The sequence below is a fragment of the Elephantulus edwardii genome, unplaced genomic scaffold (genome assembly GCF_000299155.1).
Source record: "Elephantulus edwardii isolate Elephantulus edwardi_28Jun2011 unplaced genomic scaffold, EleEdw1.0 scaffold00004, whole genome shotgun sequence".
NCBI lineage: Eukaryota > Metazoa > Chordata > Mammalia > Macroscelidea > Macroscelididae > Elephantulus > Elephantulus edwardii.
Window position 1 is genome coordinate 3,413,115 of NW_006399754.1, and position 13,540 is coordinate 3,426,654.

Here is a 13,540-nt window from a genome sequence, read left to right on the forward strand (position 1 = left end):
TGGGAAGGCTTCAGATTGGGGATGAACTAGGTGTTATGGTGGAATTGTGGCCCCTACTCCCATATCAGGCTCCAGTGGTATAGTCTGTAGGGAGTTGTGCAGCTAACCAAAAGATTGAGCTTTTCATGGGGTTCAAATCCACCAGCACTTCCTTGGGAGTGGAAGAAAGCTGGATAATATCTTCCTGTGAAATTTACAACCTCCGAAAACTCATTGGAGGTCACTTATAAGTTGATTCTGACTCAAGAGCAATGAGTTAGAGTTTAACCCCTCAAAATTATGTTACATTAGTGAATTAACTCCTGCACCAGTCAATGCAACCGTGTTTAAGGAGATAAGGTTATCTCCTTAATGCAAGTTGTTAGTTAATAGTGATCATACTGGAGTAGGATGAGTCTCATTCCTGAATCCCTTCCAAGTTTTACAAAGAGAAGAACAAAGGTAGAAACAGTGTCACACACAGTGTGAAGAAGGGTGCCATGTGGGGATGGAGGCAAATATACAAGCAGCAAAGGATTGTCAAGCACTACTGTCAACCACAAAACCATGGGATCATCAAGAGCAAGAGCAAGCCTTCAGAAAGGTTCAACATGTTTGCTATTTTAATTTGAAATCCCAGCCTTCACAGCTGTGAGACAAGAAATTTTATTCTTTAAAGCCACTAGGAAATAAAGCCACTAGTTCTGGGAGAGACCTTCAAAGCCCTCTCTAAACCACACGTTGTCCCTGAATTCACCTAGCATGGGACACACAGGGAGCCCCAAGCATCTGAGTCTGTAATGCACTTCTAAGGGACGTTGACTTAACCCAGGAAGCTGAGGGTTGAGTTTCTGACCAGTCCCTTAATCTCTCTGTGCCTTAATATCTCTTCATGAACACAAGATCCCTTAACACACTACTTCCTTCCTTTATAGGGTGGCTCTGAGCATCAATTAAAAATTGAATCTGAAGCATTTTCACATGTGAACTGCTCTGTGACTGCTTAGAACACGACTCTCTCAATGACATTTCATTTATAAATGTTAATTCAATGTCTGTGTTCTCTATGGCCCACTAGAATTCTCAAGACAACTATGGTGGGTTTAATGCAAGGGAAGAAAGCATCTGCCCGCACTTGGATCTCTTTTGAGCCCCCAAGTATACTAGGGCTAGCTCTGGAGGCCTGATCTACAGGAAACTCCTCTGTTAACCCAAAGGCCATTCTTCTCTCATGACTGGAATCTGCCAGTGGCTCCAATGGAGAAAGATGAGCAGTCTCCGCCCATGTGATTTACACCCTTGGAAACCCCGAGATGGTCAGCTGTGAGTCAATTCTGACTCCATTGCAAAGGGTTTGAGATTTGTCTTGTTTTCCCCTCGTAAACTGGGTCATCATGCTGCCAAAAACATCAGAAGCAAAGAATGAAGCTGACCATTCACTCAGTACTGTTGAGTCAACTGACACACTGACACATTGGATTTCTGAGGCTGCAAACCTTCGCTGGAGGAGACTGCCCATCTGGCTCCTACGAGTCACTGGTATGCTTCCGCTGCTCAAGCCAACAGCCCCAGAAACTACAGAAGACCTGTGCTGTAACCCAGAGTTTCTGAATGCGGCTTCCTGGAAGCTGGTGGACGTTTTGCTTAGCAGTGTGCGCCGTGCTGTAGAGCATGCCACCAGGACTCCAGTAAACCATCTAGATATTTCCGCATTCACGCTGCTTGGTACTGCGTGAACCATAATCCAGTTTATTAAGTAAATTGTGTATGTTTCAACAGCATGTCTCAGGATGTGCTTGTGAACGCTTGTCTGTATGTTGTGTTGTGTTTGAGTGAAGTGCAAGTTATTAAACGATGCATGAGTTAAATCCTTCTTGGGGGTGCTGCCGGTTCAAAGCTCAACTTTATGGCAAATTGTGGCTTCTTTGCTCTAGAGTATTGGGCAGTGGTTTCTGGTTTTCATTTCCCCTCTGATGCCAGATCCTTTTCTGTTCTTGTGCTTCTCCCTATGTGGCTGGAGACAAGTAGGCTGAAGTGATTAAGGCCTCTTTACACCAACCCTGCTCCAACAGCACCTGTTATCCCTTTAGTTTGTGTTCTCAGATCTGAGCCTTTTACTCATCTGCCATCTGGCAGCCACCCTACATTCCATTCCATCTCCACGGGGATGAGACCGGGGCAAACCAGAAATCGCAGTTGCTTTGGTTTGACAGACCAGCTTCCAGCACACCACACCCAGAAACTCTGGACATGGCACAAGTCTCCTGTGGTTTACGGGCCTGTGTCTGGAACTCTGAAAGCAGACTTCTTCTCTGCCCACCTCTAAATTTCACTTGCCCATCTTATTGTCCTGATAAAGATGTACACGTTAAAAGGGCAATAGTTGAGGATTTGTGCGTGTGTGTGTGTGTGTGTGTGTGGGTGGGTGGGTGCGTGTGTGTGTGCGCGTGCATGCACGTGCATGAATGTCCATATGCTTGGAGTAGGGGTAGGAGGTAATAAAATACCATTAGCTTTGTAGTTAGGCAGCTTTTACACTTGTGCCTTTTTACTTATTAGTATGACTGTGAAAAATTTCCCTAGCCCCTCTTTCAAAATGCTTTTTAAATTTAATGTATATCTTAAGTACAAAAGACAGTATAAGCATATGCATTTTGAATAATAAAAGTACAATAATAATAATAACAGTAAAATAGAACAAGTAGGCATTTACTACTCACTTAGGCTAAGAAACTAACATTATAAAATCTTGAAACGCTGAGATGTCCCATCTCAGCTGTCCTTACATAAAGGAAATTCCACTTCTCCTCTCTCCCATGTTGGAGTATATAGTTATATGATTGGGAGTATATAGCTATATGATATGGTAACATTCATTATCATAAAATGTTCTACTTCAGTGGATGGAGATCATAGCTGTTTTGCTTTTATGACTACCATAAACTGTGCTTTCTTGTCCATATTTATTGGTACAAATGTATACAAACTTTTCTAGAGTTTGTATTCCAAATTTAGTTACTTGAATATAGATAGGGTATGTATCAGGATTGGAGGAAGACTCATCAACAACCTGCATTATTTAGATGACACAACCTTGCTTGCCCAAAGTGAGGAGGACCTGAGGCATTTGCTGCAGAAGATCAAGGACTGCAAGCCTTCAATATGGATTGAAGTTCAACATCAAGATGACAAAGAATCTCACCACTGGGCCAATTGACAGTATCACGATAGATGCAGAAGAGATTGAGATTGTTAACACCTTCAGCTTGCTTGCATCCACAGTCAACGTTCTTGGTACCAACAGCCAGGAATTAAAAGAAAAATCAAAAGGCAATATTGAAGAGCAATAGTGTTAGTTTAGAGACTAAGGTATGCCTGATCTAAGCCATGGTCTTCACAATTGCTTGCTATACATCAGAGAGCTGAATAGTGATGAAGGATGATGGAATAAGAATTGATGCCTTTGAGTTGTGGTGCTAGAGGAGTATTGACTATACACCATGGACTGCTAGGAGAACAAACAGGTCTGTCCTAAAGAGGGTGAAACCAGGCAGCTCCTTGGAGGCAAGGATTCTGAAGCTCTGTCTGACATACTTTGGGCATGTTGCAAGGAGGGGCCAGTCCTTGGAGAGGGATGTCATGCTTGGGAGTGGGGAGGGACAACACAAGAAAGGAAGATCCTTGTTGAGATGGATTGACTCAGTGACCGGGATAATAAGATTAGGTGCGTCAGAGACAATGAAATTGGCTCAGGATAGAGCAGAGTTCAGAGCTATTATACAGAGGGTTGCTATGAGTCAGACTTGACTCGATGGCACATAACAACCACCACCTCACTTTCAAAGAAATGACTGAGGAATTTATTAATTTGCATTGTATTCATCTGCTGTGAGTAACAGAAAAAGAGACTAGGCAGTGATTTAAATAAACCATGGTTTTAACTTCTCTTGTGGAACAAGAAGGCTGCAGATGGGCAGGATGGAGCTTCCCAGTGGACTGCAGGACCCCTGGGCGCCCTCTGCCTTTCTGCCAGGAATCTGTAGCATGAAGTTTTTGTTTTCATGTTTGCTGCTTCATGGTTCCACAAGGCATCACATCTGTGTTGCAGGCAGGGAAAAGGAGAAGGTGAAGGGGAAAAGTGCAAGTCATCTGAGGTGGCTGCGTCATGTTTATAAAAGTTTTATGGTAATACATAACACACAGAAAAGAAAATATATAACATCGCACTGGCAGAGTGGGATGAATTTTTACAGTGCAGACTTACCAACGTAATTGGCACTGTGATGGTTAAGGCTGTGTGTTAACTTGGCTGCGTGTGATTCTTGGTCTGACAGCTATGGTGTAGTCATTCCTGTGATGAGATCTGTTCACTGGGATGTGGCCTGCACCGCTTATAAATGGACATGCTCTCTTGCTTTTTATTCAACGTGCATCCTGCATCTGGCTAGTTGCCTCTGTTCTTTGGACTTGAACCATAGTCTGCTTTGCCTGCCAATTTTGGATTAGTCATCCTCCATAGCTTCAAGAGTCAGAAACTTCTCTCTGAGGTCTGATCTATAGACCTGTGATCTACCAGCCTCTACAATTGCGTGAACATTTTTTTTTTATAAAGTGCACTCTCTCGCACTCATGCGCTCTCTCTCTCTCTCTCTCTCTCTCTTTCTTTCTCACTCTTCCTCTCTCTCTCTTTTTCTGCAATCTATATCGCAAGGGGCTCTGTGAACCCAAAGGCATGTCTCTGGCAGATAGAATCTACCAGCAGCACTGTGGGAGAACCCCTGAACAAAACTGAGATTTTCTTAGTATGGAAAAGGAAAGAATGGACATTGGATAGGCAGCTAGTAAGTTCTGACACTTGTTAGTTCTTCCACAGAAAGAGACAGGAGATGTTACTTTACCAACTTGATGAGCAGAGCTCCATGGCTTTTACAGTCATCACTGGAATCACACTGGTGCATCCTCTAGCTTTCTGGAATGGTGCTGAGCTAGTATTCTATTAAGTCTTTAGGGTAGCTCTGGAGAGCTCTCATTAAAATCAGATAGATGAGAGAGTTCCCTCTGTAAACCTCATTATTGTTTGATGATCCAGGGAGTTCACAGAGAAGCATTCCATGATAGCCTAGTCTGATTTCTTCTTCTTATTGTTGTTATGTACCATTAAATTAGAAATGACTCATAGTTGACCTGCCAGCTGGCTTTCAGATGCAATCAGAGATGGGAGATGAGATTGCCCATCTTTCTTCCATGGAGCAGCTGTTGGATTTGAACCAAGAGCCTGTTGATTGTCAGAACAACTCTTTTGACTTTTTTTTTTTAAATTATCTAATTCCATAACCATAATTGATCTTGGGAAAACTGCAGCCTGAATGCTCCTTAGAAGCACGAATGATGAGATTTTTCTCTCATATCCTCTGTCATGTTATCAAGAGGAACCTATTCCTGGAGATGCCCTTCATGCTTAGTAAAGTCGAGGTTCAGTGAAAAAGAGGGAGAGCCTTGAGGAGATGGGGTGACAGAGTCGTGAGGATGCCGCAGGGCCTGAAGTGATTTGTTCTGTTGTACACAACGTCACTCTTAATGCATGGGTGGCAACTCGGTAGCACCTAACAACAAAACCACAACCCCCCGCCCCCATCTCTCTTTTGTAGGAAAGTTTATTTGCTTGTGTTCTATGAGAAGTTGACACCAAGCTAGAATTAAATGAGTGAAGATTTTATAGGGAAATGTTTATGAACGAGAGAATCAGGAGGGAGAGGGTGGAGTCATCAGACTATGAGGTGAGACTTACTACAGTGAAGAGAAGAGAAAAGGGAGGTTGAGTGGGACTGGCAAAGACCAGTGTGCTTTCTGGAAGGTTCTTGAGCCATGCAGCCAGGTTCTATTATGCTAATGATAATTGAGCATACCTGGATGCTACTATAATAAAAATACCACAAGAGAGGGACTTTAAAGACCAGTAGTTTATTTTCTTAAAGTTTAGGAGGTGGAAGTCTTCATGCAGGGACCCAACTACAGAGGAAGGGTTTCTCTCTTGCTGTGGGGGAGAATCCTTGTCTCTGCTTCTCCTACCCCAGCGTCCTTGCAGAGTTCGACATGGCACCTGTCTCTTTCGTCCTTGCTACCTTGTCATTGTACTAATCTATCCCTGTAGTATCAAAATCTATTAGGTGTCAGACACATATGGACCTATTATCGTAACAGAAAAACCTATTCCCAAATGGAATTACATTAAAAATTGGAGTTAGGATTCTAGCACATATTTTATTGTTGTTGTTATGTACTGTGGAGTCAGAACTGATTCATAACTGACTCCCCAGCAGGTTTTCAGAGGCAGTAAATAATATGGGAAGAATCTCTCAAGGAGCAGCTTGTAGATTTGACTACTGGCCACCAGAGTTCTCTAACACTTGTTTTATAGAATCACAATTTGTATCCCTATAAACAAACTTGCATTAGTATCTCTGCTACTTCCAATACTGGCTGTGCCTGGCCCCTGGCAAGTGACAGGAAAGTGAGAGTGGTCTTGAACATCTGGAACCCTGGGTCTATGGAATTCCCTGTCATTGAGGATCCACATTCTCATGGGAATCTTATAGGTATCATCAGTTTGTGCTAGAAATTAAAGAGCATATGAGGGCATTCCCTGCTTTTGTAAAAGTCCAGTCTGTTGATAGGAATGACTTTTGGAAGGTAGTGAAAGACAGGAGATGAGGGATAAATTATATTACTATATTTTTATACATATAGCATACATGTTATTTATTTGCCAATCATGCACTTCCCTATTAACATTTTCATGAAGAAAAAAATTAGCATAGTATGTTGTTGTTGTTATGTGCCATCGAGTCACCTGTGACTCATAGTGACCCTATATACAACAGCCCTAAACCCTGCTCTATCCTGTGTCAATCTTATTGTTTCCGACACACCTACCCCCATTACCCCAGCCACCGAATCAGTCCACCTCACCAAGGGTCTTCCTCTCCTGCACCGTCCCTCCACCCTCCCAAGCACGACGTCTCTCTCCAAGGACTCATCCTCCTTGTAACATGTCCAAAGTATGTCAGATGAAGCTTCAGAATCCTAGCCTCCAAGGAGCAGCCTAATCTCACCTTCTCTAGGATGAACATGTTTGTTTTCCTAGCAGTCCATGGTATATTCAACACTCTTCTCCATAGTATCCTTGCAAAAATTACCTTGCAGGAGAGCTTGGAGTTAAGTGGGGGGGGGGGGGGGGGGGAAGTATTACATGCTTGTTATACGAGTGTAAAAAATATGGCAGCTGTTCTAGATTATCACAGAAGCCTCTTAGAACTGAGCACTTTATGAGGATAATTTGTGTTTAAGTCCAAGTGACCGTTTTACTTGGTTCCACAACCCACACCCATAGAAACAGCAGTCAGGCAAAGGAGCACCATGAACTACATTGGGCAGATCAACTGCAAAAGGATTATAGTGTTCAGACAGCAAAGATGGCACTTTGAGGGCTAAGATATGCCTGACCTGAACCACAGGGCTTTCATTTGCCTCATGTGCGTGTAGAAGCTGGACAGTGAATGAAAAAGATGGACAACAAAGGAGAATTGATGCTCAGTGACAAAAAAATATTGAAAGCATCATGAGTTGCCTAAAGAACAAACAAATACATGATCCTTAGACGGGGAACTAGCAAGACTGTTTTAAAACTCTGTTCATGTTTGGGTGCACTGAATAGTTTTCTTACAATTTAAGCAATTATCCAAACTACAATAAAATGAAACAAAAAAGGGAGAGTTTTTCAGATGGGGTGCCATATCTGTTCTCTGTCCCCCTGCATCGAGTATTTGGGGTGGGGCCATCAGACTTCAAGGCAGATATCGAATTACAGCAATCCGTTGCAAGGGGGAGGCCCTTGGCTGACAGGTTTACAGATTAGCAGCTCTGTGCTTTCAAAACAAGCAGCCAGGGCAGCTCAAGCTCCACCTCAGGCCTCGGAGATTCACCTTTTCACTGTATTAGTTTGCGTTTTCTTTTTCACGGTATCGAGTGTGAGAATGGGGGAGTGCTAGAAAGCACCCAGACTTCTGAATGTGGTCCAAGGACAACGTCAGCCAGACAGGCAGATAAGAACATCCCCAGCAGAAGGGCCTCCAAACTTGATTTATGTTTCTGCCATCTCCATAAATCACAATTTGCGCTGACAAGGTGACCTAATTATTTACAAATGAAAGGGAGCGAGTGAGATCTCAGGTTTATGTGTGGGGGGCACCTCCATTAGCAGGGCCACAGGCAAAAGGGGGTGGGGAGAAAGAGCGAGAGCGAGACAGCCAAACAGGTGTTTATTGCGAACAAGATTAAGAGACGGGAAGGCCCATGAGGTCATCTCTCTCTTCTCATCAGTTTCTGCCGAAATGACCTGGGAGAGGGGAGAGAGACTCTGAGTAATCTATTTTCCGATTCTCTCTCCCTCTTCATTATAAATGATTTAGCTGATGCCTTTCCTGCAATTTCGCCGCGAAGGGGGGTGGGGTGGGGAGGGAGTGGGAAGGAGTCATTGGAATCAGCAAGTTTAGCCAGATGAGTTCCACTTTTTTCGAATGATTTTCTTACTGCATTTCATCTTCCTCAGATACCTCGGTGTCATCATTCTAGCTGCCACAGAACGGGCAATGATTGCTCACCCTTTCTCTAGTGACATGAGAGGATTTGCCACACGAATGATTTCGTCAATCGCTCTTGGTCATCGTTTTTCTCTCCTATCCTCATGGGGTCCCAAGGCCTGTGACTGAATGACACATGTTAGTGAATTCTTTCCAAAGAAATTCAACCAACAGAATTTCCTTATGTATTTGAACCTACAGCAACTTCAAGCTCCACGAAGGTTAGATTCTCCCCAGTTCAATGAGGCCCAGAAAATACTGTGCTTGGTAAATGGAAAGGTCGTCTTGGGAACATCCTCAGCATTTAGGGGAGGTTTCAGTGCATTACTCTAGAGGAAAAAGCAAAATGAGAAGAGGGGTAATTTCCAGCGTCTCCGTTGATTGCTCAGAACGGTCCCTGCCCTTGCTACAATTGGGGTTAGTTAGGGCAGCCTGGTTGCAAGTCTGCAGCTGTTCTTAATTGTTGATTTTAGTTTTGCAGCAGTCCCTTGTGGGAAAGGACACGTTATCCACACCCTGGAATGGACTTACAGGTGTTTAAGAAGTGTTTTCTTTTCTACAAGTTATGTGACACCCTGTAACTGACAAGCTATTATGACATGCCAGATGATGTTGGAGAAATTTCGACTTGACAGCCCCGATCTTATCCCTTCCCCCATTCCTCGTGTGTACAGAGACACTGAAAAAAACATTTGCCTTCTCAGTCATGCCTCTCTCCACATTCCCTGCCAACTGCTCTTTACACGTCAGCAACAAAAGAGGATGTTAAGACTAAGATTCAGTTACGCAAGGTCTTCAACGCAGTTTGAATCTACTCGTTGCTCTTGGGAGAAAGATGATACTCCTGTGTGATTTGCTGCCTCTGAAAACCTGCAGCAGGATCAATTATGAGTCGGTTCTGACGGTCCACAACAACACTCAAAGTAGGCCCAGATAAAAATGGCTTCCAGTTCATAATGTCACATTTAAAAAAATTGGTACAGAGAAGTAGGAACTTTTTAAAATATAAAGACTACTTGAGTACAATGAAATCTGGTCTTATTTCTCCAAGTCTATTTTATTTTCCAAGAATGAAAGTGCTAGAATTTGGATTCTGTGTTAACCCCGGGTATATGTTTAGATTTGTTCTGTTGATGTGCTGCTCAAGTTTCATTAGCTGGCTAGGAGTAGATGTCATGTGTGAAAATGCCAGAACAATGCATGCATTGATTTCAGTGCATTAGCACTTGCCCCTCTAATCCCTGAGCCCCCAAGACTGGATAGTGGGGCTCTTTCCTTGGGGCCCATATATGCTCTGACCCTCTTCTAATTCCTCAACCACCCACAACACACTTTGGAAGTATGTTCCGAGACCAGGGCCTGGATTTCCAGCACAATTGCTCTGTGCCTGTGTCTATCCTCGTATGCACCTGCCCTAGACTGAGGAGTGGCTGGAGGTTGAAAGGGACAGAGGAGTGAATCTGTGTCCACATATGCACCATCAGTGCTCCACAGAGTGAGTTCAGACCTAGCTAAGAGGAGATGAGGTACGTTCTCCATGTGCGCTCTTGTCTGGTTCGCACTAATTTCAGGCATGGGCCTAAACTACATACTGCTACTCTCTCTGTAAGCTGGTGCGACACCCCAAAAGCAACTGATGATGATTTTAATAATAATAATAATAATAATAATAATAATAATAATAATAATAATACAGGCTAAATTTCTCACTCATTCACTATTCCCAAGGCAGTATGTACTGAATATTAGTCTCAGTGGAAGCAGAAAGTAAAATGCCCAATTTTTTTTCTCTTCAAGTAAATGAATCACTTCTCAGCAGATGTTAATTTGGCTGTTTGAAATTTGTTGGTATTTTAGCAAGGATCATCCAAAGTCATATTTCTTTGCAGTAAAGTGTTAAATAGTTCCTTACCAAGGCCCGTAAATTGAAAATAGTTCAAGTTCAGGGTTATAGTTGCAAGCATAACTGTTGCTCTGTATTCTATGAGTTCCATCAAACGCATGGGTTATTCAAAAAGTAAAAGATTGAACAAATTTATTATAGTTCCTCTCCTAGCATGGGAGCTGGTGCTCAGTGGTTAGAAATTGTGCTGCCAACTCAAAGGCATATAGTTTGAATCCATCAGCTACTTTGTGGGAGATAGGTGGATATTCTACTTGTGTGCAATTTATTGTCTTTGAGAACTTACTCTGAGAACAACTATGAGTCGATTCTGACTCAATGATACATAACAGCATCGACAAGCCTGGTAAGTACTCAGTCAATATTTGTCGTTTTTGTTAGATACTATCCAATCAACTGATTCATAGCAACCTTATGTACAAAATATTGACACGTGGCCCAATTCTGTGTCATTTTCATATCTGGTGTGCTTAAACCCATTGTTACAGTCACTGTGCCAGTCCAGCTCATTGAGGGTCTTCTCCTTCTCTGATCCTTTGTTTTTCCCCGCATGATGTCCCCCTTCTAAGACCTGATGTCTCCTGATAGCATGCCCGAAATAGATGAGACAAAATCTCACCATTCTTGCCTTGAAGGAGTACCCTGGCGGCACCTCTCACAAGACAGATTTGTTTGTTCTTTTGGCAGTTGGTGGTTATGGTCAAAACTACACAATTCAAAGGCACTAATTCTTCTTTGAGCTTCTTAATGATGGTTTAAATTTCACAAACATATGAAACAACTGAAAATACCACGACTGAGTCAGGCGCATGACTTTAAAATGGCATCCTTGCTATTTAATATTTTAAAGAGATCCTTATCAACATATTTGCCTAGTGCATTAAGTCTTTTGATTTCTTTGCTACTGTTTCCATTGGTGTCGATTATGTGTCTAAATAAAATGAATTGACATGCTCAGTCTTTTCTCCATTTATCTCTGTCTTTAAAAGTGACTCTCTGTATGGAAATATTTGGTTACAGCAGTTGATCTAATAGCTCAAGGCAGAATTAAACTAAGTATTTTGGTCCTTCAACAGCTTTGAAAGCCAATTCTTGCTCCAAAGCCAGTGGCTTTGGTGACTGTCATAGATATTTTAATGTTTTAAAGTAGAGCTAAATTTCCTATTTACTGTACAAATAGATGGATGCAAATGATGCAAGGAAATGCAAGAGGGTGAAATATGTTTACATCAGTGGCTCGTAGTCTGAAAACTGATCCCTTTCAGCCTTACTGCTAATAATGGTTTTACCTCAGTAGCTGGTCACTGCCTCTTTGATCTTTGTTCACTGGCCTCAGGTAAATAATTTAATTATTTACATTAGATTTTATACAGCAGAGTTATGGTGTCTTTTTGTCATTATGTGTAAGTTTGGAAATGGGTGGAAAGTGGAGGAGTTTTGTAGTCACAAGAAGAACAGGCTCTGAGTAGTGGGCGTTTAAGTCCTTCTAGTCTCCCACTTCTTAAGTTCCACTTTGCTTTAAAGCATTGTGGGACTTTGTTTTGTTGTGGTTCCCCCTTAGACTATCTCCTCTACCTTTCTGGCACTGATCAGTATTTTATTCTATTTCCCAAACAGGAGTCTTAGTGGTACAGTGGTAGTTGGACTGTTATCTCTAAAGGTCAGTGGTTTGAAATCACCAGCTACAGTGGGGGAAAGATGACTCAGATGGATTCTGTAAAGGTTTATAGTCTTGGGAAAGTTACAGGCGAAGGATGGGGCCAACTTTGCCAAGTGGCACTGTGTGTTGAAGATTGGAGAACACACCCCCTCAGCCCTTACCATCATGGAAAATGCCAGCGTGCTGGCCTGTTATGCCAGCATCTGCCAGCACAATGACATCATGCCCATTGTGGAGCCGGAGATCCCCCCGTCGGTGACCATGACCTGAAGTGCTGTCAGTATGTAACTGAGAGGGTGCTGGCTGCTGGCTGCCAGGCTCTGAGTGACCACCACATCTGTCTGGAAGGCTCTTTGCTGAAGTCCAATATGGCCACGCCTACACACAGAAGGCTTCTTCTGAGGAGATTGCCATGGCAACTATTACAGCATTGCAACACACTGTGTCCCCCACTGTTACTGGGGTCACTTTCCTATCTGGGGGCCAGGGTGAGGAGGAGGCATCCATTAACCTCAATGCCATCAACGAGTGCCCTCTGCTGAAGCCATGGTCCTGACCTTATCTGGCCGAGCCCTGTAAGCCTGGGGAGGGAAGGAGAACCTAAAGGCTGCCCAGGAAGAGTCTACCCAGCTAGCCTTGGCCAACAGCCTCGTCTGCCAAGGAAACTACACCCCAAGCGGTCAGGCTGGGGCCACAGCCAGTGAGTCCTTCGTCTCTAGCTGTGCCTACTAATTGGAGGTATTCTAAGGCTGCCCCCTCAACACTGCAGACCCCAGCGCCCTCCCAGACTTAACACTTGAGGAGACGGCCTCCTCTGGGGCTCCAGCCTGCTCTTTCCCATCACTCTTGCTGCCCTTGTGATATTGGTGTACGGTGGTGCCTCTGCCTGCTTTTCCAACCCACTGCCAATAAACAACTATTTAAGGCAGTGAGGGGGGCGATGTCATAGGCAGGTCTACTCTATCTCTATCCTGTAGGTTTGCTATGAGCCTGAATCTGCTAATAACAGCAGATTTGGTTTGGGGTATTCCCTTGGAAGAAAGATGGACAGTCTGCTCCTGAGTGGTTTATAGCCTCTGAAAAGCCCTTGGAGGGTCAGCTATGAGTAGGTTCTCTCTGAGAGAAAAGCTGAAATTCATTGTCATGGAGTTGTCTGTGATTCATAGAGACTCGGTATGTGTCCATGACTTTCAGTGACTGATTTTTCAAGAATAAATCTGTGTCTTTCTTTTGTGGTACCTCTAGACTTAGTGACAGAAATGAGCCTAGAGATCGAGTGATTGAATTTTGTACATTCAATGATTTATTCATAGGTGATTCCTTCCTTCCTCCCTTCCTTCCTCCCTTCCTTCCTTCCTT

General features: G+C 43.3%; 1 pseudogene; it reads left to right on the plus strand.

Moving 5' to 3' along the window:
• The first annotated feature begins 1,520 nt into the window (after positions 1-1,520).
• Positions 1,521-12,913, plus strand: LOC102847636 (annotated as a pseudogene).
• The last annotated feature ends 627 nt before the right edge of the window (positions 12,914-13,540 follow it).